The sequence below is a fragment of the Capsicum annuum genome, chromosome 4 (genome assembly GCF_002878395.1).
Source record: "Capsicum annuum cultivar UCD-10X-F1 chromosome 4, UCD10Xv1.1, whole genome shotgun sequence".
NCBI lineage: Eukaryota > Viridiplantae > Streptophyta > Magnoliopsida > Solanales > Solanaceae > Capsicum > Capsicum annuum.
Window position 1 is genome coordinate 89,340,796 of NC_061114.1, and position 25,906 is coordinate 89,366,701.

Sequence of the window (25,906 nt, forward strand, 5' to 3'; positions counted from 1 at the left end):
AATTGGTGGTCCGTCAAAATACTGACGATCCACCATTTAGTACATCAAAGAGTCCTTTGGGAGGCCATATTCTAATTAATTCGGACGATCCACCTGGTGGTCCATTGCAAGATGGATGGTCCACCATTTTGACCGTCAAATTCCCTTTTTTTCTACTTTTTCCAAGTTTATTCTGTGGTTCACTCCTTTCCCTGAAACACTAAAAAGACTCATTAAATACCACTTTGGTTGCTTTAAAACATACAATTTTTCGAAGAAGATAATGCTAAATGTTCCATCAAAAGCCGGGACATCAACACTCTCAACTTAAGATAATTGCTTGTTCTCAAGCAACTCAGCACCTAATTACGAACATGAACAATGCAATGACCTATAACCAACCACTGAAACATTTTGATGCAACTATTCACTCATTATTTCACTTATATGAATTTAACACATCAAGGTCTACACCTGGTATTGATCACAATTCAGCACACAAACATGGATGTTACATCCCACAGAGAACAGCAAAACTCAGTGAAACTCCAGTTGCCCTCACAATGATGATATCCACCACTCATCACATGATGTGGACGCAATCTAAACCCTCACACTCATTAAAAAAGTAACAAGCATAGTCCAAAATACCCATAGGCTTGCCCTAGCCATACGATAGCTCTTCAGGGTCGACTCGCTAGGATCAAACAGGTTTTTTCAAGGCTTGTAATGAGGCTTCAGGTTCGGTAAGGATATGTTTTTGGATAAAGTGACTCATTAAGACTTAAATCTCCTTGACTTGGCATTTCTATAACCCATATTAGCTCATTACTACTTCTAACAATAAGCTCTTCTTGAGACGCACCACGTTTTTTTTGAAGAAAGAAGACAAAGATTAGCCACCCTCAACTTATGCTAATGCATTCAGTTAAAGTGTGCAATATCTTTGACTTGATCGGGGCCAAAAGCTTTTAGATTAAAATGTACACTTATTTTCTATTTGGCATTTGCACCTTGACAAAAGTCACCCTCAACTTAGGTGTTTTGCCTACGTTAAAGTGCACAATATCCAAATATTAGGCCAAGATCAGAGTAGGATGCTAACGCCTTATGGAGATTAAATAAAAGTTATTGGAATTGAAAAAAAAGTCCTAAAGGTAGAAGAAGGGTTCAAATGAGATAAAAATCTTTTTGGTGGGGTTATTTATTTAGGCTAAGTGGGCTAAAAGTACAAGGCGGCCTATTATCCTATCCTATTGAGTCCTCTAGAAGACCATATCATTGACTCAAGCACGTTCTAGGCATTAGACAATGCAAGAACTGAAGGTAAATCCTCACACCCAGAAGCAATTGAGCTAAACTTCTTCTGTAACTCTTAGAATATTCATCACATGATTCATGCACTTCTTACAGAATAATGTCAAATACAGATTCACTGAAGGTTATGTACACGTGTTTGCATGAATAAAGTAAATAATTACATACACATTGTCATAGTCTTATGCCAACATTATCCATTATCCATAATTACAATGAAGTACTGAAATATAAATGTTTTATAGATAATCATTAAACATAGATATTTATATCACAATATGTAAAATTCAAAATGCAATAATAAAAACACCCTAGACATGCCACTTCTACTAGATAGCACATGATTGGATTTAGAATATCGGCAACAACATCCAACCATGATGTAAATACACCCACCCTCACACAAAAGGATATGCATTGTCCTCAAAGTAATAAAATACTGTACATGGTTGGATTAGGATATTTACTTCGCCTCCTATTCCTTCGATGTATCTATAAGGTGGGGTGATGTCCCTGTGTCCTTCGTCGGTGCAATGTTGGACCCTATGGTGGTAGGAGAACTCACAACTTCACCCTCCACAATATGAGGGATCATCTCCCGAACTGAACCTGCACTTTACCCCCTGTTGGGGCAACAATAGTAGAGACTCCTGTCACTTTATTTTCTACTTCTATTCGCTTCCTTCTAGCTTTTTTCTTTGATTTCTTTGTAGATCTTTTTAGGTTATGTTACTCTAACTCCTCAGGTGACATTACTTCACTCTTTCTTTTTTTTTTCTTTTTTTGTTACTTTTCATCCTTTTGTTACTTTCCTTTGTCCTTCACGGATCTACCCATTAAATCTAGAATGCCCTCATCATCAGCATTTACCGCTAACAACAGGTCAAATGCAGGCGGCTATGATTGTTTCCCCTTTAATTCTGCTATGTCAGTATTTGCTTGCTTGACCTCTGCCATGAGCTTGGCAAGATTAGGGAGAGACAGTAAATATAGCCTTTTATTTATGCGGGCTTCTATGTTATCCATCCTGACTTGAATATTTTGAAACTGCTTCGGTTAAAATTTCATCAACAAAAGGTTTGAAATCTCCAGCCTACTTTTCTAACTGTTTTTGAAATCTCTTTTGATTCTTCACCACCTTACCAAAGTTTTTTGGGTTTAACCATTTATACCGCAAATTCTACTCCACCAACAAACTGTGTATAACCTGACACTGCAGACGTACCTTGGGGCACATAATCAGGTGGTACATATATGGTGATGGGTAAAGGAATACCTTTGGGAATTTTTGTGTCCTCGGGAGCTGGTGCAGACTGAGACTGATATGCTGGAGGCTTGGTCACATAAATTTTGAACTTTGATTCGGCTTTTGACTTCTCAATGTCCTACCTTTGTGTAGCCTATACTTCATTGTCAACCTTATGGATCAGTGGTACACCGGTTCGTTTGCATAACACATTGATCAAACAAGGGAAGGGCATAGAAGTGGTCACTTTATATGCCTGCACGAGCATCTCATCTGCAATTAGCTGGCAAAAATCAATTGGTATCCCAGAAATAAAACTGGCTACTAATACTGCTCTGTGATGATCCAGGTTCCCATCTACTTTTGTTGGCATAACCTCAACAGGACAATAGCCCACCAGAACTTAGCTTTAAAGCTAAGAGTGAACTTTGCAATGCGCTCTTTGGAATTAGTCAACCAGGAAGGATTTCCATCATCAGTCAGTAAAGAAGCCACCCAACGTCTCTGACTGGAAGCATTTCTCATTCTATACTAAAAATCTGAGACAGTGGGTGGAGCCTCATATCCTGACCCGAATAGCATCCTATTAATTGTTCGAACTGAAATATCAACAGTGACACCTCAAACTGGGACAAACTCCCTATTTGGTATATTTAACATTGGATTCCCCTTTGGGCATTCTGCTTTCACCAAACACAGATAATTTATAAAGAATTCCCTAACCCAATTGGGTTGGTACTCTCTTGGTGGTCTACTCACCCATGCCAGTCCATATTCATTGAACCAGTGCTCTAACTCAGGATAGTCATGAAGTTCTATTGTTATAATCTGATGTTCTTCTATGAATTATCTTTTGATCCCTCGAGCTGTGGGTGTCAACCCATCATAGAACTCTTTTTGTTCTCCCTCTATCTGCCACTTGATAGCCTCTTGAATCTATGGACATTTTTGCATGATAACATTATCACCCTTCAGTTAAGCTACAGTGTTAGGAAATTCCATTTGATCCTCCACATTTACAGTTTCAGTATCACCTTCTACAAGAAATGGTTGAGTTGTAGCAACAGTTGCCTCATGGGGGCTTAAACTTGTACTGCTTGAGGTACTCTCACTCTCCTCCTAAGACTGGGAGGGATGAGAGCTTCTCTTTCATTTTGTATAGTGTTGTAAACCGGTGCAGAATCATTCCTACCTCGTTGAAATCTTCCTCTTCTAGTTTTTGGAAGTTTAGGGGCCATAAAACCTGAAAAAAAGTAATGAATTAGTTCAAAATTCAAAAATAGTCATATCATGTAATTTTGTCTTGTGACGGTCAAGTTGGCGGTCCGTCAGAAACTTGAAGGGCCACCAATTCAACCGTCGCTGCTTATCCAGAATGTTCCATCTCAAAGTGCTTTGTGACAGTCAAGTTAGCGGTCCATCATAAAGTTGACGATCCACCAATTCAATCATCGCTGCTTATCCAGAATGTGCCATTTCAGAGTGCTTTGTGACGTTCAAGTTGGCGGTGCGTCATAAATTTGATTGTCCACCAATTCAACTGTCGCACCATCATCTTCGGCTAAAATTTTAGGTTTGACCCTTTTGTCGAGCAATTTTATACCAGATCAATTTCCAGCATTCAACACGACACTAAATTCATATTTTAAGCACATTCTTCAATTTTTTAAACTTATGCTACTCAGATTTCACACAAATTTGCACAATGAAGTCCAACTCAAGTCATTCAAACTCAACATAATAGGAACAAACTAATAAAATAAATCATGCTCTTACATTTAATAAGGACAACCAGAAGAGAAGGGTATGCACATACCTAAATTTTCCAGGTACACTATGTGCTTGAAATTTTAGAGACAAAGCTACTTTACAGATTCTAGCTCTTGTGTTACTCTTTAATTATGATGAAGAGAGGGAAGGAGTAAGCTAGTTTAAATAAAGTAAAAAAAATAAGGAGATAGGGAGTTTCAGATGGGATAACTCCCTTCGGGTTTTTTGAATCTTAAGGAATTGGAACAACTAAAGGTTGTGGAACGGTTACAATGAATCTACTCGCTCAATTTTATCCTTAAAATCTCACTTTGGGTCAAATACGGAGTACTTATAAAGATTACCAATTTAACCTGACCTGATTTTGAATTAGGGTTAAGGTGATGGAGATATTGATGGTACATCATAAGTATGGCAGACCACCACATTGAACATCACTCATCACCAGAGTTTGGGAGTTTTTCTTTTCGTGTGACTGTCAGTATGATGGTCTACCAAGAATGTGCCGGTCTACCAATCTAACTATCACTTCTTACCAGAATATAGGTCACTGATCTTACTTTTGACAGCTTTTATGACATCCCATGAGGTTTGTGACGGTCCGCCACTTAGGCCTTCGTGGCTTATCCAGTGAATAAACTTTCTTTCCATTTCTTGATGAATGAAAGTGGTGATCCGTCAAGGGACTGGTGGTCCGTCAAGTCGTCCGTCACTTTGTTCCAGTAGCTCACTTGTATCTCTCTTTTCCCTTTTTATTGCATTTCTGGTCTTACACACTTCACAAACACATCAAAATTTCACAAAAACATGAAATGGACTATAACTATAGTTACAACAACATGTTGTAGGTTGCCTCCCACTAGCGCCAGATTTATCATCGCGGCACGACTCTATTATCTCTATTACTCAAACTTTATCTTGATAAAAGATATCAACACTTCTTATCTAGTCTTTTGGATCGATATAAGGTTTAATTCATTGCTCGTTCACTTTGAAGATGTTGTCGTCTTCATTTTTAAGCTCAACTACCCCAGATGAGTAGACTTAACTAACTTTAAACGGTCTTGACCACTTAGACTTGAGTTTACCTGGAAACAATTTGAGCCTGGAATTGAACAGAAGTACCAGATCACCTTTCAAAAAGCCTCTACTTTTAAGTCTTCGGTCGTGATACTTTTTCATTCTCTCTTCATAAAGGTCCACTCTTTCGTAGGCCCAGAGATGAAATTAATCCATCTTATTCAGTTGCCCTAATCTTAGCTCTGCTGCCTACTTCCAATTCAGATTTAACCTTTTTAGAGCCCATAAAGCCTTGTGGTCTAGCTCAATCTATAAATGGCATACTTTTCCATAGACTAGCTAATACGGTGAAATGCCAATTAGAGTCTTAAAAGCAGTACGATATGCTCACAAAGTGTCATCTAGCTTTTGAGCCTAATCTTTCCTATTAGCATTCACTGTTTTGGCTAGGATGGTTTTGATCTCCTGATTTGACACCTCAACTTGCCCAATAGTTTGTGGGTGATATGGAGTGGCTACTCTATGCTGTTTCAACCTATATTTTACTAAAGATTCCAGGAACACTTTGTTGCAAAAATGGGATCCTTCATCGCTTATAATAGTTCATGGCACTCCAAAGCGAGAGAAGATGTTTTTCTTAAGAAACGCAACAACTCTCTTCCATTCATTATCAGACAAGGCAACAACTTCGAGCCATTTGGATACATAATCCACAAAAACTAAAATGTACTTCATTCCATACGAGTTTACAAAAGGGCCTATGAAATCAATGCCCCATATGTCAAATAATTCCACTTCAAGCATCTTGGCTAAAGAAAGTTCTTGCCTCTCAGAGATAGACCCCTGCCTCTGACATTGGTCACATTTCAGCACAAGCTCATGAGCATACTTGAATAATGAAGGAGAATAGCAGCCAGTCTGCAATACCTTTCTTGCAGTTCGATCACCTTCATGGTGGCCCCTGAATAGGGAAGCATGACATGCTTCCAATATGCTTAATACATCTACCTCTAGAACACATCTTTTTATTATATTATTAGCACATCTCCGAAAAATATATGGCTCATCCCAGAAGTAGTATTTCACATCATGAAGAGATTTCTTTCCTTGATGAAAAGAAAGATATTCTGGAATCACCTCGCTCACCATATAATTCGCAAAATCAGCGTATGGATGTAGTTTCTCCAAAGAAGCAGTTAAGATTTCCTCATTCAGAAATGCGTCATTGATCTCCATCTCATCTCTAACTGCTCGCTTACCTTCCATCCTAGATAGATGATCCGCTACTCGATTTTTGCAACCCTTTCTATCTTTGACCTCCAAGTTAAATTCTTGGAGTTGTAACACCCATCGAATCAATCTTGCTTTCTCATCTTTTTTAGCCATCAAATATCTCAAGCCTTCATGGTCAGTGTGAACCACCACCTTCGTTCTAAGAGGATAATCTCTAAATTTCTCAAAAGCATACACTACAGCAAGGAGTTTCTGTTCGGTGATAGTGTAGTTATTTTAAGCTCCATTCAGATCCTTGCGAGCATAATAGATTGGATGAAACAATTTGTTCCTCTATTGCACCAAAGCAGTTCCAAGGGCAACACTGCTTGAGTCACACATGATCTCAAATGGCTTGGATCAATCTGGTGCTACAATGATATGGGCTTCCACCAATTTCCCTTTAAGGCATTCAAATGCCTTCAAGAAATCTTCATCAAAGAAAAAATTTTCTTCCTTCTTTAAAAGTTCGCATAGTAGGTTTGCAGTCTTGGAGAAGTCTTTAATAAACCTCCGATAAAAACCAGCATGGCCTAGAAAAGTGTGAACCCTCTTCACAGAAACTTGAGGTGGTCATTTCTCAATAACTTTAACCTTGGATCGATCAATGTCAATTCCTTTGGCTGAAATTTTATGCCCGAGAACAATGCCCTCCTTAACCATAAAGTGGAACTTCTCCCAATTAAGTACAAGATTTAATTCCATACATCGTATCAAGGCAATACTCAGGTTTGCCAAAAACAACTCAAATGAATCTTCTACAACCAAAAAATCATCCATAAACACCTCCAAGGTGTCTTCAACCATAACTGAGAAAATAGACACCATGCACCATTAGAAGGTGGCAGGTGCATTACATAACCCAAATGGCATCCGCTTGAATACAAAAGTGCCATACACGCATGTAAAAGTGGTCTTCTTCTGATCTTCGGGAGCAACACAAATCTGGTTATATCCAGAATAACCATCCAAAAAGCAATTCCATCCCTTTCCTGCCAATCGATCAAGCATTTGATCCATGAAGGAAGTGATCCTTTAACGTCCACGAGTTGAGCTTTTGGTAATCCATACACACCCTCTATCCAGTAATAGTCCTGAGTGGGATAAATTCATTATTCTCATTGGCTACCACTGGTATGCCCCATTTTTTAGGCACACATTGCATAGGACTCACCCACTTACTATCTAATATAGGATATACCACCCCTGTATCTAACTACTTGATGATCTCTTTCTTTACCACCTCATTCATAGATGTGTTTAGGCGATACTGATGCTTAATAGTAGGAACACAATGCTCTTCAAGCTAAATTTTGTGCATATATAAGCTAGGACGAATACCAATGATATCCGCAATAGTCCAACCAATAACTCTCTTCTATCTCTTAAGAATAGAGATGAGATCTTCCACCTGTTGCTCACCGAGATCAGCAAAAATAATGATGGTTAGTACCTCTACCCATGAACACGTACCTCAAATGATTGGGTAAGTCTTTCAATTCCAACACCGGAGGCTCTTCGACAGATGGCTTTGCCGTATGTGTTGGTCGATTCTTAAGATCAAGATCGAGATTCTTAGGAGCATAAGAATATGATCCCATTACTATCAAAGCACAAATGGTCTCTTCATAATCCGTAATATCTTCACGATCAAAATTTATAAGTACTACGGCTAACGGCTCAACAGCAAGCTGCTCCTCTATTGGTACTTCCTACTCATCCTCATAATATACATCAATAATTGAGAACATGTTTATCTCTTTGTGTTGTTTCATTGATTTTCACACATCAAAATGCATTACTTTATCATTTATCCTGAATAAGAGCTCATTAGCTTGCAAATCAATTAATACACATCCGGTTGCAAGGAAAGGTCGACCCAAGATTATGGGCACCCCAAATTCCACCTCGTAATCTAGAATTACAAAATACGCAGGAAATATGAAGGTAGTCACCAGCACATCATACAAAATACTAACAAGTCATTTTACCGATCTATCTGGTATCATAAGTCGCATGTTCGTGGGCATGGGGTTTCCCAAACCCAACTTTTTACAAACAACTAGCGGCATCAGGTTAACGATAGCTCCTAGATTACATAAGACCTTAGCAAATTCCAAAGACCCTACCATGCAAGGAATAGTGAACACTCTTGGGTCTGCTTTCTTCTGCACCAAGGACCTTGTAGTGATAACGCTACAATAATTGATATTATCCACCGGTTTGTAGCTCACCACTTTTTTATTTGTCAACAAGTCCTTTATAAATTTGGCATACCCTGGCATTTGCTCAAGTTCCTTAATCGAAGGCATATTTACTATCAATTGCTTCAACATGGCCATTAATTTACTGAACTTCGTATCTTCAGCCTTCTTTCTTCAATCTTTAAGAAAAGGAAGGTGGTGGTTTTGGGAGAGTGTTCACCACTACTTTTTATCCTTGTCTTCCTCTCTTTTGAACTCATCATCCTGCTGACTGTTTTATGTAACATCATGAATAATCTCATTCAGCTTTTCAAACTTTACCGGATGATCAATATCTACTTGATGAAAATTCTTTAGAATAATATCAACTACAGGATTACCCACGGATGAGCTTGCCAGTACTTTACCACTCCTAGTGGTAACTACCATGCAAGAACCATCCTTTCTTAGATTTTGAACTGTGTCACTTGGTAGAGTTCCAGCCTTTCTCTGATTAAACGCAACAGAAAGTTGGTTCATTTGTTGCTCCAACTATTTTATTGAAGTAGAGTGTGCGTCAACCAATTGATTTATCAAGGATAAATTATTTTTCATCTCTGCTACTCCATTATTAGTTGCTTCTACTCCCTTCAATAATTATCCATCATATCTTCCGTGGATATCTTCCTAGAGCTAGTTGTAGTAGCCTCATAATTTCCAGGAGGCACATACAACCCACTCCTGTCATTCTTGTTTTTCCAATTTCCTTGGTCTCGGTCCTTGTATCCAAATTTATCATAGTAGTTCAACCTTAAGTTCTTTCTCCACTGTCTCAGAAACCCCCTGATTATTTAAATAATTAGCTTCCTCCTCAGAATCGAAGTCAGCTCTTCCCTGTGATGCTGTAATGCAACAGCTTTAACTTTCTCTATTTTTCCTTATAATAAATGCTTAGTAAGAAGGTCCATCTGTCTCTTCATGTGAGCCATGTCTTGGTCACGTTCTTCTTCCCTTCGCCTCTGTTCTACAGTCATGCCAATAGCTACAGTAGAGCTTGCTACCTTAGAATCCCTGGTATACGAAGCTCTACTATGCTTTTTTCATACGATCCAGCATCTCAGACACCTTAGGAAAAGTGAGGTCCATGAATGACCCACCCGCATCATTATCCACCACTGGCTTAGTCACCGAATTCAAGGCCCTATATAATATATCCTTCAGGTGGATGTTGGTCATCTGATGATTCAGGCACTGTGTGGGCTTCTTTTTGAACCTCTCCTAAGTTTCATGGAAAGCTTCAATTGGAAGCTGCCTATATTTACTGATTTCATCTCTTAACTGTACCCTCTTGGATGGTGGAAAGAACCTTTCTAAGAAAGTATCTTTCAATTGCCTCCAATTTATAATAAAATTGGGGGTTAGCCCATTAAACCATAAAGTTGCTTCTCCAGACAGAGACAACGAGAATAATCACAGCCGAATAATATTTTTTCCTACTCCTGGATTGTCGAATGATTTGCATATCGAGATAAAGTAAATCAAACGCATATTCGGATCATCACCCAGAAGTTCATCGAATAGTCCATTAAGATGCAATAACTGGATCATGGTACTCATGATATTAAACTTAGCTCCGGGTGCTAAGGGCGGAGGAATAATATCCCCTGTAGTACCAGTTCCATCCAGGTCATTATCATCATCATCTAGAGAAAATTAGATAGCTCAGTGTTCGGGTCTCATACTAGCCTGGCGATATCTGTTGATATTCCTGTTCACTGGTGAGGCTACATCATCTGCATGCCTTGGGTTTAATAACTCATTATTTCCCAGGTCCTCATCATCCGGGTTTACTTCCCGACCATTATTATCTGCATTTTTCTAGTTTACTTGCACGGCTGCCAAGGCTGCTAATCTAGCCTGCTCCTACTGAGCAGCTGTTCTTTCTGGGTCCTGTTGACCATCCATTCTATGAATGAGCTATGGTTCTGGATGAACAAGTAATAATGGTTGACCATATATCCCCGTACTTGGCATACAAGACACTCAACCTGCACAAAACAAAAACAACAAATAAAAAGTAAAATTTGGGAGTCTTTGACCAAAGGGTCGATTAACAATCACAAACTTAGTTGACAACCATATTCCCCGGCAACAGCGCTAAAATTTAATATGCCCAAATTACAATTCTCATAAGAAAGTGTAAGCGGTCGCTGTCAAATATAGAACCCAACTAGGTTGGGTGTCGAATCCCATAGGAAATACTGTGCTCATAAGTATTGTAATAGTTACTGGACTATTGATCAGAGGTTCCTAAATATGGGGGGGGGGGTTAATTTGTAACTTATAAAGTAATTAATTATAACAACGAATGATTCTATTTGCAATTAGTAATTTAATGAGATTAAACAAACAAAAATTCAATTGCAAGAAGGGTTGAACCCTATTCTTTATCATTTAGTTTCTTAACCTAAGTGGATAGATTATCCTCTAATTCTCTCAAACTCAAAGGATATATTGTTCTTTCAACCATTTTCTCATGTAAGCGAATCCTGTTAAGGCATTTTCCAATAACCCAAAGGTTAAAGCCCTTAGAATTTATGTAAACACTTCCTTTTTCCCAACAAACACTTTTCTTTCAGACAAGTGATGTTCTTGGGCTCACTTCTAAAGTTTGTAACCAAGAAAATTCATTAACTTAAAGAAAGTTTTATACAATATCAGTTATTCATGTAACTCAATTTGATTCACAACCCATAGATGTTATTCACATTAAGAATCCGATAACCCTAGTTATGGGAACTTAGCCACAAAATTTCTTCAATGAAGAAGTAATTCTTGTATTATTCATAAATAGATTTACAATTAAATTACAAAAATCTCAAGAATCAGTTCTTGAATCTCCAATAAAGGATTGAATGATTAACTTCCCCAAAGATATGCTTCAATCCCCAAAGTACTAGGTTACAAAAAATTTCTATAGATGTAAAACTTGTAAAACAAAAAAAAGCTCCCCTATTAACCCTAAATTTTAGTATGTATATATTCCCAGGTAAAAAGGAATTTAAAATTTAAAAATAGAAAAATCATGTCCAAGTCGACAGCCAAAGTGGTAGTCCGTGAAAAGTCTGATGCTCCACCATTTGGTCCGCCACTGATTCCTTCAAAAGAGTGGTTTCTGTATATAGACTGATGGTCCAATTGGTGTCCTGTTGCAAGACTGACAGTCCACCATTTGGTCCGTCACTGAGTCCTTCAGAAGAGTGCTTTCTGGATAAGGCCTGATGGTCCAACTGGTGGTCCGTCAAAATACTGACGATCCATCATTTGGTCCGTCAATGAGTCCTTCGGGAGGCCATGTTCTGATTAAGCCTTACAATCCACCTGGTGGTCCGTTGCAAGACTGATGGTCCACCATATTAACCATTAAATTCCCTTTTTTGCTACTTTTTCCAAGTTTCTTATGTGGTTCACTCCTTTTACTGAAACACTAAAAAAACTCATTAAATACCCCTTTGGTTTCTTGAAAACATACAATTTTCCCAAGAAGATGATGCTAAATGTTTCGCCAAAAGCCGGGACATCAACATGCTTCATACATCCTTGAACATGAATCAACTCAAAACTAACATCTCGAGGTTGAGAATACAAAAATAAAAATCCTCAAAGTTTAGGGGTCTTTAAAATGACTAAGTCCCTAACACTTTGCTAAAATTTCAAGCCTTAAGCCCCTTAAGCATGTAATTAAGAGTTGAATCGAGCTAGGACAAGTACGGTGTATTACAATATATCCCTCTGGGGACATTCATTCGCGAATGAGACTAATTAAACTCATAGTACTGTACTTAGGTTACTGAGATCATATACTGAAAATTTATGACATGGAACATGATTGCATAACTGAGTTTGAAACATAATACATGAACTAAATATCATGAACTAAACTTATTCATTGAACTCATGCAATGGCAAGAGAATGGTTATAAGGTTGAGATAGAAATAAAAGAGTAAATTTTTTAGTAATCATTACCTCCAGCTGGATCTATTTTCGTGAATAAAAGATAAGAGGTTTAGGACATGAAAACTTAGGGTATCACCATATCTCCCCCTTGGGATACTTTATCCCCCGAATGATACTGACTTTGCAAAAATACTAAGAAAAGACTGAGATGATGCACGGGACACTTAAGAACTGAATCATGATTGAATATCTGAATATGAAACATGATGCAGGAACTGAACTGGATTAACAATTTTCATTGATGAGATCAAACTATCTCTTGGAATGGCCATATTCATGAAACTTGAAATAGTAAGACAAATTCGGAAGATAGAAAACCATAGAAACTATTCTGTCTTACTTCTGAACTGAACTACTAGCTAGATGGACTGAATTATACTGAAAGCTTATACTCAATTATACATTCTACTTTAAAATTGCACTTCAGTTAAGCCTACTTAAAATATTCACATAGGCACTGATAACTCTATTTACTGAAGTCTGAGCTGAACTTAATTCTCTCACTATGTTCAAGCCTTCTCAAATCTATAAATTTCACACATAGCATTGTAATATTAGTCTGAATCATGAATTCAATACATCCTGCATTTTAACAACTCCTCATCTTAAGAATAATTCTTATTACCACTTCAACAACTTCATTCAACCTCTTACTACGAATTTACTAACACGTAATAAATTTATCCACTTATACACCAACATAACATTCAAGCCTATCATTATAAACATATATGAAGTTTAAGGAAAACACCCATAAAGACATCTTTCTCATATTCTCTAAACCTCTATGAATAACAAATTTTATCCACTACCTTAAGAAAACACACACAAAATTTCAACCAACCATGACATGTATCAAAAACATGGCCTCAATCTTACTTCACAATTATAGCCTTATCTAAAAACAAACATGTAATAATATTTTATCAATAATAAATATTTACTCTCTCCCATCAAAACAACTGTTCATTATTACTATCTTGACCTAAGGAAAGATCACTAAAAGGTTAGAACATAAGGACCCGAAGCATGAAAAAATACTATGCATAACTTGGACACTTAACTAAGGCCTGAGAATGGAGTATCAAAAGCATGAATTCTTCAAGGAGATCTAAACTGAGGACATACATGACATAATCTGAATTTTAATAATTATTAAGAGTGTAGCATAAGTACTTGAAACTGAACATAATGTAAATTATGAGTACATGAGTCATAAGTTGAATGACCTGAGTTTGGAGTTCATAAATTTGGTGGAATATGATTTGTACTGCTGAGTGAACTGGAACTCCTCATACTAGGAACTAGAAGCTTACATGATTCTATGTAAAGTGGATGAATATAAGCTATGATCACATAAATGACTTGTAAGGAATGCGCATATATCATTATGGCTGAAGTACAATACTTTGCACTGAGATGAGAATGGATCGAGCATCTTCCTCCCCTGCTGATGTTCAATACACTAGCACCACTATTAAAATATGAGAGCCTAACTTGGTTAATTGTTCTATCATCTCCCCCTTAGCTTTAATCTATCATTCTAAGTCTGTGGAACCCTTTAATAACCCTAAAGTTACCTACAACTATATTACTCTAGAGTCTGAGATATAACAATACATATATAATTTCAATCTAAAAGACTACGCCTGAAAGTGTGAAACCCACTGCTAATACTTCCTTCTGAGATACAACTCTTAGCTTTCTATATCCCCACAAGTATCATATAAGAACTTAAGAAATTATTAACTTAGAATCTTCGAGACAATGACCATCTACAATTTTAACTTTTCTTTTGATTTGCTTAATCTTCAAAGATTCTAACTTAGATTCTAACACTTAAAACAGATATTACAAAATTGTCATTAACTATACTAACTTCCTTCATAGCCTACTAATATCACATCAAAGCCATGTGAATTAACATTACACAAACATACCCAATATCATCAACAAAAACTTTTGAGTTAACATATATAAATTCTTGCATACACTGCTTTAAGCCTACTGATTCACTTTTCATACAACTATCACCATGAATACACAATCTGGTCAATTCAGATAACACTATCCCCGTCTTACTACTTATAAACTTCTGAGTTAATGCTTTTAACTCTAAATCATATACTATCATAGGATTACGAGAGGGATCTGAAAGCACATCTGACTTTAGCTTAGTGCATAATTTTCATGAACATGAATGAAGTCTTTTAATCTTTGAAATGAAAGAACTGCTAGGATACTTTCTAGCCTGGTTACAATCCCATAATTGTCTGTGGGGACTATTTGAGAAAAATCTATCTGTAAGGATTTAAGCTAGCTATTTTTGTTGCCTTAAGAATAAGAAAGAGATGTGTGAACGGATTAATGTAAGAACCTATATAAGTTCCTTAGAGAAAACTTCTACTATATTATCTAAGATATAAAAGAAGGGAAATATTTCTTAAACTCCCTTTACCCACTCGACGAAAAGTACAGACATCTCTGTACCGTTCCATAAGACTCTACTAGACACGACTTCATAGACAACCTAGGAAACTTAAAATCTATGCACTAATACGAAGTGTTTCACAGCTTAATACTACCCCTAAGTTGTAACACAGTGCTTGGAACAACAAGTCTGCCTAAGATAACCCATAAACTGGCTTGATAATTAAGAAACTAATTTAGAATATATTACAAAACTTAATTTACTTAGTGAAAGCATAATCATGAAAAGTTTGAATAAAGTGAATGCTGATACATTTTACGTCATGATAAAACTTAAGATAGAAGTAAAATTACACTACTGACTCTAACTGATATATATGAAGCCTCTGCTATACTGACTATAGATAGTAGGGACATTCCTACAACTACCACTAATCAATATTTATGAGTAATAAAGTAAAGTACATAAACAATATCTGACTGAAGTCTCTGAAATAGGAGAACACATCACCTGCTGGCTAGAAACTGCAATTGGTCATGATATGTGGACTATAACTGGTACCTAAATTATGAAACAATATAGTTAAACAGACATATATGTGGATCAGTACTTCTGGAATAGACCAAGTATATGGAGACATGCACTAAAAATGAAAAAATATTTCAAATATGTTGTAAAACTGAGGATATAAGTTATTTGCTGAAATATATATTTGAAACATAACTATACGTAAAAATTATAAATCATAGAAAATTTATAAATCATGAGTTGAAAACAATTTTGTAAGCTAGGAGATGCTATAAATATAAATATTGTAAGTAATTCTCTAGTATGGCAGAATATGCCATAAAGTTGTACTAAGGATAACGTATGAGTACTGAGTTTGAAACTATGTAATGGAAGTTGACTTAACTCAAGGACCTGAATATACAAAATACTGAGCATGAATGAATAAATATACAAAACCAACATAACACGTACTAAGTAAATCTGATTAACTGAACGATTGATGTCTGTGGGACCAAACAACTAAAATTTTTGTAAGGGCTAACTAACATCAAAATGCTGAGTAGTGGATATATGAATACTAATCATGTAAAACTGAATTGTACTTAGTCTAAATAACTAGACTGAAATTGTGGGGTACTGTACACATGAGATAAGGACTAATTGAACAACATGAGATAACTTAGCATGAATGCAGGAAAAATATAATAGCTAAGAATGCAAGACCAAGCATAAGCATATTTCTGAAATAATTTGTAAAATAAATGACTAAAATGTAATAACTGAATAACAGAGAATCTGTACACTTGGTCAAGCAAACTTGAACTGAAAATACACTAAATACTATACTGAAACTTTGGGAGCTAGCTATACCCGACATACCCCAAATCGATTATTGGGGTCCAACCTATAGCCTAAATTTGAAGGGTACCAGTGCCATTCCATGGGTACTAGTGCTAGTTATGTGGATCCACTAATCTGATGTCCTGAAGGACTAGAGTGTCATGTGTAACTGACGGAGGACCCCCCAAAGTCTATGGTGGCACCGTAGGTCTGGAACATAGGGACTAATACTAACGTCTCATTCCTAACTAATGGGGGAGACAAGTGCCTCATGCCTAACTAGCAAGAGAGACGTCATCCCTATGTTCACTCAGTCCTAAGCTTTACTCCCAACTGAAAGACACTGATTACTGGACTTAAGTTAGCTTAACTAAACACACAACTGTCTAAAATAACTGACTGAATGACAATGGTCATGGTTTATCTGAAATTATTTTGAAGACACTGGAATTATGTAAAAAATTAGGTATCGGGTGTTTATAACCCACCAACACTAAATGGAAATAATAATGATGACATATAAAGATTTTAAAATAATACTAGGGGATCATTGCTCAAAACCTAACATTTAGACATTTCTTCAAACATATGAGAGTCATGAACTTGAACATGGGAATATGATATACATTTGGAAACAACATGAGTGCATGACTAAATTCATAAGTTGGGAATTAACATAGAATCAATAGAGTAGAACATGGAAACTTGCAACTCAAAGCATGAATGGATAAAATAACTTGGAAACCCTTGTACACATAGCAAGGTTCATAATTCAATATTATAACATGAAATTCATTGGATACGTCATGGGAATCAAAACTTAATGCATGAGATAACCTAACTTTTTATGAAAACATCCTTGGACATGAATTTATTCAAATTACTAAGGAAATCATGATTTAAATTTATCTTGAACAAATGATACTTTATAAATAAATGGGAAGGTTCGTATCTTTAATTAAAGAAAAGCTTTTTAGGCTCCATGGGTGAAAGAGGACCCATTGACGAACTCCCACATACCTTAAACCCTTAATATTGGGAAGGAAGCACCATTCTTGAAGCTTTATTGAAGGTTCTTGAACTTGGGAAACTTGAATTCTTGGTTTCCTTGGAGAGAAAGTAATGAAATTGATGTTCTTGGGAGAGGATTAGTGTTTTTTGAAATGATAATTATATAAGAAGGCTATTACAACCTAAAATATACCCAAAATCATGTTATGGACGATGGGGTTGAGGGGAAAAGACACAATTGCCCCTCAGGAAATTAAATTTTTTATTGGAATGCAGTTTTCAGTGCTACCGCAATGTGGTGTTCTACCAAATAGAATATCACCGCGATGCATCCCTATCTCGATGACTTGCTGGATTCATGATCCAAACGTTCCCCGAACCTTGTCTGAAAAATTTTAAACTCCCATGAGGCATACATCTTTCATCCCTAAGCATGAATTAACTCAAAAACTAATGTCTCCGGGTCGAGAGAACCAAAATGAAAATCTTTAAAGTTTTAGGGTCCGTAAAATGACTGTCCCTAGCACTTAGTGAAAATTTCAGTCCTTAAGCCACTTAAGCATGCAACTTAGAGATGAATTAAGATAGGATAAGTACGGGGTATTACAAGTATTCTATCAAATATTTGTTTAGGTAACTGGTAGATAAGTGAAAGAGGGGGGAGTTTGTGATATAAAAGATCAGTAGTAACAATTGTTGGTTGCTGGATTAGTAGCCAATATGAGAAAGAACTAGGATTGTGATCTCCATGACTTCATAACTATACAGCTGTCACTTTCTAGCAAACTATTTTTAGGTGTTGCTTGAAAAATCTAAAAAGATAGGTTTATCTAAATATCTCTTGACCTTGTTAGATAAAGTTCACTTTTTTCATCTCAGACTCTAAGTGTTGCACTACTTATCGTTGTTTTTTTATCTAAGATTAACTAACCCCGTTATGGCTCAATTTATTAGGTGAAGCTTGATAGTTTCAAATCTCTATTGTTATTTTCTTTTCCTAATCTCTACCTATATCTTGAGAAAGTTTTGAATATAGGCAAGATCAAAACATTTACAACCGTAAGAAAATCATAATGAAGAAAATACCAATACATGTAAGCACACTAGTCTAGAATTGCTTCGCACTTAACCTATTTTGTTAATTCATCATGGTTTCAACAATTATAGTTGTGGTGTTTAGCTACTCATGGTTGTAATAAAACAACAATAATTTATAGATGAAACATAATTATGAACATAGAAGATGAATAGGACCCCAAATCGTAACTGGAATTAAAACCCCAGAAATAATATTTATAAAATATCAAGAATATGTCTTAGAGTCTCACAATATAATATTATAAAATATAAAGTAGTGTAAACTTATATAAATAACCATATAAGATTATTTATAGACAAAAAAAATCTATCCTAAACAAAATAGGAAAATTATGTCGGTGGCCTCAGATAGGAAGAAGGTACAATCGTGGTTAGAACACAAGGTCATTCTTTAATACTCATGGTTTGCACTGTACTTTTTGGATTCTAGATATTTGGAGTGAAGATTCTCAAAATGACCATTTGGTTTCATCCTATGACCATCACATGTGGTCGTTTGATCGATCATCCATTGAAGTTTCTAAAACTTGCAAAACCAGAGTTTCTCCACAAGACATAATTATAAGGTCGTACCTTTAAAGAACGGCTATGAGGAGATGTTTTCTGATCTTTCTTCTACTTGACTCCCATAGATTGAACTTTTAGCTTCATCCGATAGTCATTTGGTACAATTGTGACATCTAGCCATGGTCATGTTTGAAACACCCCACAAACTCTTTGCTAAGTTTCTATTAATTCATCATATGTTTATAGGCCCAAAAATGATTATTTTAACAATATACAACTGTCCTAATGATTTATCTAGTGTTGAAAGTTCTTTCAATATAAAGAATAGTCATAGGAAACATTTAGGGCAAACTTGAGTTGAGAACATTTATTATCGATTGAATTTTAGTATTCGATCCTAAATGGGGTCAACTTTAAATGGGTATAACTTTAAGAATATATTGAGTTTTAGACATTAAGAACCACCAAACGAAAGGTATTTGAGTCCACTTTTAAAGGCATTTAATATTTCCTTAATCCAATAGTGGAGTGAAAAGTTATGAGAACTGTTGTGAGAGAACAAGTAATGGTCTGCAAAAAGAACATGGCATGCTAGCTGAGCTCGGTGATAACAGCGTATCATTCAAGATGTACTCTGTGATAATACTATGTCACAATAGTGGTCATGTTGATGCTAAAATCCGATTTTTCTTTTAATTTTTTTAGGGAAAACTAGTAATTACATCCTAAATGATCCTATAACTTCTACTAAGACATTTTACCCTATCCCATAACACAAACCCACCATTACTTCTCCTGATAAATTATCAAGAACATCAAAAGAAAGGTTTACTCTCCAAAAATTCTCATTTTCAAGACTCCAATTCAGCTTTTCTTAAAGAAATTAACAAAATAGGTAAGTGGGGTTTGAAAAAGGATTTACTTTTATCCCTATGTCAAAAAACTTTGTTTTTGCAATTGAATTTATGGAATTTACAATTAGTCTTTATTTCCACTTTACATGAATTTAGACTTATGATATTTCTTTATAAATCAAAGTATGTTTAGTATGAAAAACCATGGTTTACTAATGTTTATATACATATAGTAGTTCTCATGAGGTGAATTTCAATGTTCTTGCTAATAGCACCATAAATTGGTAAAGTATGTATTTTTAGCATGATTGACTCAATTTAGAAGAAGTTTAGACTTACTAATTTTGATTACAGAATATTACATCACAGTTACAATTTCAGCACTGATCTTATGATCTCGAGCAAGATATGAAATTCATAAATGAAATTATGATTATCACATAGTGGTAGCCACATATTGTGTTTTCAGACTTATTAGATCACATGCTTAGTTTTTGGTGAATTCATATATTTTATGAGAAATAGTATGATTTGGGAGTAGTTCCTAGCACCGACGGGCAAGGGTTTATGTCACACCCCGAGACTACCCGTGGAGGTCACACGGTTCTTAGAACCACAAGTGATCCTAAACTAACCATGATACTTGCATAACTTGTGAGCAATTGAATATATTACATAATATGGAAGAATTAAGTGGAAAAGATGTCTTTTCTATATATGTTCAATACAAAACTATTTAAAGACATTTTCACTTTGGTTATACAAAACTAACTGAAAGTAAATACATCAACTTTGAATGACCGTCTATGAAGCCTCTACTAATACTGACTATAGGTAGTCGGGACATCACCCCCAACTATTCTTAATCAATCTGACAGAATAAAGAATGATATTAGAACTACAGTTGACTCGATCCCTCGAATCAAAAGAACTCATCACTTGTTAGTTGGGAACTGCGAACTTGTCTGATTATGATGTGTGGGCTACCACTGGTACCTACAATATTAAACAATGTAGCCACAAAGATGTATATGTAGATTAGTACTTCTGGAATGTACTGAGTATATGGGAGTGAATCTATAAGTAAAACAGAAACTATAAATATATATATATATATATATATATATGTACTTTCAACCCATGCATGCTAAGTGTAGAGTACTCACCTTGGACTTGAATAAACTGAAAATAAAAGTATCTTAAAACATGAGTAAAAAATATAATCTAATAAGAAGATGAATCACTACACCTAGTTTCTTAAATCGTTGATTTTGGAGAATAATTAGAACGGAAGCTGGGTATACTTTTAAATTATGTAGGCTAAGTGTAGAAAGAATCACCTTGATCATCAGTAAACTGAAAGCTAATGGATAATAATTTATGTAAAACAATATCTGGATAAAACTGTGAGTGTTTACACTTAGTTTCTAAAATTCTTACTTTTATTCTTTTTTGTGGGAGATTCTTCTAACCGACATAAACCTTGTGAGATACCATGGAGTCCAATGTTGTACCCATATTGGGGGGGGGGGAGTTTTTTTACCCTTTCCATCGAAATATAACCTTAAATTAATAAATCACCAAATTTATTCCTTGTTGGAAAAAAAATCTTAACCTATGTTGGCTCATAGTTTTTAGGAATTTAGGATATACTCATTTGTATTCCTTTCTCGGTGCTAAATACTACTCCCAAAATACTTATATGCTCATACTTTAAGAAATCCACCATAAAATAGCATAATTATTTATAAACCGAAACACAGTTATGCTTCCCTTTCTTTAAATCTTAATCAGGGTGAAAGTTGTGGATTTCATATCTTATCTTAGAATCAAAATAGAAATCTTACTTGAATCATCCTATATTATATGTGAATGAAGTTTCAAAAGGTTAAACTTTCTTGTAAACTTTATGCCTGTACTTAGGACTTTGAATTCATGCCTATTTAATAGAAATCCGTAATGAAACATAATGTTCAATAATCACCTTGAAATCATTCAACAATATCCAGTCAATATAATAAAATTCAAATCACAATATGAATCTCATAAATAACAACATGAATATATGTAAACCTCGATGCACATAAAACTTTGAATTACATGGTGGTATCATAATTCACGAATATAGCAATTTGGGTATGAACCCTATTTCAAAATATGTAAAATCACTTTTAAAACTATGTACTTTAGGAATAAATAAGGAAGAATAACCTTTTTCATAAACTCCACATACCTCGATTGGATGAATTCTTAAAGAAAGCTTGAAATTAGAACTTAACTTCTTGAGTTCTTGAGGGAAAAAACTGAATTTCATTCTTGGAAAGAATGTAAGGTTTTAGAATTGTGTATTGGCCATTTGGGGGTTAAGAGAGTGGAAATAATGTGTCTTAAGACCCCTTAATTCGTTTAAGAATGATTAGAAATGGTTTAGGGGTGTGAACAGACCTCAACGCCATGAAATTAAGTCAAAACAGAGCAACTTTAGCACTTTGCTTTTGCTTGGTGGTGCAAAGTCAAAGTACACCTGAGGGTGGGTAGCGCACACCAAAGGACACCCAAGGGTGTTTGGCACACACCAAAACCACACCTCATCAATTGGGTATTGTCATTTGTCATACAACACACAGCTTTACTGGAGGGTCTATTTGGCGACACATACTGAATTCTAACGTTAAGAAAAACTGACACAAACCATAACATCTACACATGGTTTACCATCAAAACGGGGGTCCTAAAGATCATTTTGGATGCATTTCTAGACAATTAAAAGCATGAGGTTTTACACTTACTATTTCTCACTAAAATGGCCATAACTTTTCACTTAGATATCGAATTAAGGAGAAATTGGTAGCGCTGGAAAGATAATTAAGTTATCTATAATTTCGTGGGCCTTGAGATTAAAAAATACACATATGTTAAAATTTATACTCGTAAAAACCTGACCCTATCGAATACCACAATTTGTCCGAATCAAAAGCTCTTAGCTCAACTTTGCTCTAAGTGATTCCTACGAATATTTTCCCACCTCATAAGCACTCTTCACACTAGGCAATGATCAAGATATATGTATTTAAATATAAATCATAGGTTTAGAGTTTACACAATTAGGAACAATGATTGGATTTCTAGCTCAAAAATATGGGGTGTTACATTATCTCACCTTGGAATCATTCATCCTCAAATGGTGGGTAGGAATTTATTGAAAGTTTAGAAGTATGGGATAAGGTACACATGACATGTTTACTAATGAAAGATGTAGATGATCTTAAACATTGAAACTTCTATCATGAAATTGATTTCTGAGCTGAGTTGATTTATTGACTACAAGGAGCTAATTTATGCACTTACATTAGATCTCACTTGAATTGTTCATGATACGACCATACATATAAAACTGCGAAATGATAACAGATGTAACAGAATTCCAGTAGTTACTAAGGATGGCATAAATTATGTAACTTCTCATTAGGAATTGTCCCTTAACAATACACATATAGGAACCAGAAAAAAGGCTTTATGGCATCACCAAGTACATTGTTTAAGCACAAATCATGAGACAACGAGACAAAGGTCGTACAAGGGTAATTACACTGTCTGAGCTTGAATACTTGGCAAACTGAGATCATTCACCAAACACTTATGAACTGAGTCATGACTAAAAATTTGGATCAGTGAGATGATGCATGGACTGAATCATACTAAATATTTATACGCAGCTGGAGTAATTATTCAGTACTCTTTCTAAGAAGTTCTAATAACATTCGGAAGTAGAGAATTCTTAGGCATCATTTGAATAAGATATCTAAATAAGGAATCTCAATATGGCTATAACTCTACAACTTGGAACATAGGCCTATAAAACATAAGCTAGGATAGAATTACCAGGCCTTAGATAATGCAATTGCCCGCTTCAAGCTTACCCATTCTTCTTACATACTCACATATGTACATATAACTACTCCGGCCAAAGACTGAGTTGAACTACATACTTTTACCATATTCAAGCCTAACCCAAAATTAGAAAGTACTACGCATAACACTGCAACACTAGCCTGAACCATGAATTCAATACCCTATGTATTTTTAGAGCTCGCATCTCAAGATTAATTCGTCTTACCATTTTACCAACTAAATTCAACCTCTTACTAGAAACACACCAGTGCACAATGCACCCATCCACTTTATACCGACATGGCATTCAAGCCTATGAGTATAACCACATATGAACTTCTAGGCAAACAACCCACCAAAGCATCTTTCTCATATTCTCTAATACATCAATAAATAACAACTTTCATGCACTATCCCTGAGAAAACAAATAAAATTTCGACTAACCATGACATATATCAAAAGCTCTATCTCAATATTTCTTTAAACTTATACCCATACATAGAATAAGAATAAAATAATCTTTTCATAATACTGAATATTTACTCTCTCCTATCTCAACCATTGTTTATTACTACTATCTTTCCATAACGAAAGGCCAAGGAAAGGTTAGACCATAATGAACTGTAGTATAAAAGAATACTATACATAACTTTGACATTTAATTGAGGCCTTAGGAATAGGGTATCCATGGCACGGATTCAGTAAAGAGAAATAAACTTAGGACATACATGACATAATCTAAATTTCACTGATCATTAAGAGTGTAGAGTAAGTACATGTAACTAAACATACTGTAAACCATGAATACATGAGTCATGAGCTGCATAAACTGAGTTTAAAGTTCATAAATTCATGGAACATGATTAATACTGCTACGTGAACTGGACTCCACATACAGGGAGCTGGGATTGTACCTGATTTTATGGCAGTTGCATGAATATGAGATATAATCATAAAGCTGACATGTAAGGCTTGAGTCGATGTCGTGAGAACTGAAGTACAAAATTTTTACCAAAATAAGAATGGGTCGGGCATCTTCCTCCTCTACTAATGTTCTACAATCACTGCATCACTACTAGAATCTGATAGTCTGACTTGGTTTCTTATCCAATGATACATCATCTACTTTGTAGCTTTAAGACATCATTCTAAGTATGTGACCTAATTTAATAAATGTTAAACTGAACTACAACCGCTTTACTCTATGGTATAAGATTTAGTAATTCACATAAATAATAAACTCACCCTAAAAGGTTACACTTGAAAGTGCAAAACCTGTTGTTAGTACTTCTTTCTAAGATACAACTCTTAACTTTTTATAGCATAACTAGTCATCATGTAACAACTTAAACACTTACTAACTTAGAATCTTTAGGAGTATCACCATACCATGAGTTCACACCATATAGAATTTCAACTCTTCTTCCTAGTAGGTCAATCATCAAAGATTCAAACATAGATTCTAACACTAAATATGGATATTCCAAAACTTTTAATGAACCACACTAACGTCTTTCATATCCTACTAAAATCACTCCCTTAAAGTTCTATTTTTTCCTAAACCATGAGAGTTACCATTACACCAAATTACCCAACATCACGACCTATAACCCATAACTTAGTTGGTAAGAACACCATATACTACATAACTAGCTCTATTTATGCTTAGCAACTCAATGGTACTATCTAAGCACACATATTTTAAAAATTAGAGATAATACAATCCAATATAATCATACTAAATTTTTGATCAACAAACTTAAATTCTTCCATACACTATTTTAGCCTACTGATTTACCTTTCATACAACTAGCCCTAGGGATACATAATCTACTAAATCCAGATAAACACTATCCCCATTTTATGGCTGCTAATTTTTTGGGGTCATGCTTCTAACTCTAGATATATGCTATCATAAGATTCTAAGAAGTGATTTGAGGGCACATCTTACTTCGGCT